The following is a 693-nucleotide window of genomic DNA, read 5'->3' on the forward strand; positions in this document are numbered from 1 at the left end:
AAAATTGTACGATTACTATACATTTCCTGTGAAATGTTATGTTTTCCATGGTAGCATTATCTTTCCTGAAAGCAGGACAATCCTAATTGTTGGTGAGCAGCATTGTGTTTATTAGACTTACTTATACTTCTGTGTGCTACCATGATGTTGGTGAGTTTTTGAAATTCTGCATCGAGGGTCCAAACAAACATAGCTTAACAACTTTAATGACCCCTGCTTAAAACCAAGTCTTAAGTCTCAAACCACCCCTTGAAGGTCTGAGGAGTGGACAAAATGTCCTTACAAGAATGGTTTCAATCCAAAATTTGTCCAAACAACCACAGAAAGACATACACATGCGCGCACACACACACACACACACACGATCATCACTGAAGTGCACAGAGTTTACAGACACACACATCATTCTCCTCCAGCTTCATTAAATCACACGTTTAGCTCAGTGAGCTCATCAGCCTGTTTAACAGGGGTTTAACTGATTACACAGGCAGTTCCCAGGAGGAGGCAAACTGCTATACGTCTGACAGCCGTTTCACTTCAATTATACATGATGTCATTAACTGCACAATGACTACAGTGCTGCCCAATGATAGTCTTTGTGACACTGCATTCTCTTCTGTGACCCAAAGAAAATAAATGCAAACATCAACCATGGCAATATGGGGGCAATGCTACAATCAAGTAGTCAAACAC

This window comes from Trachinotus anak, unplaced genomic scaffold (assembly GCF_046630095.1).
Source record: "Trachinotus anak isolate AG129_WGS33_773 ecotype Australia unplaced genomic scaffold, CSIRO_AGI_Tana_v1 ptg000025l, whole genome shotgun sequence".
NCBI classification, from domain to species: Eukaryota; Metazoa; Chordata; class Actinopteri; order Carangiformes; family Carangidae; genus Trachinotus; species Trachinotus anak.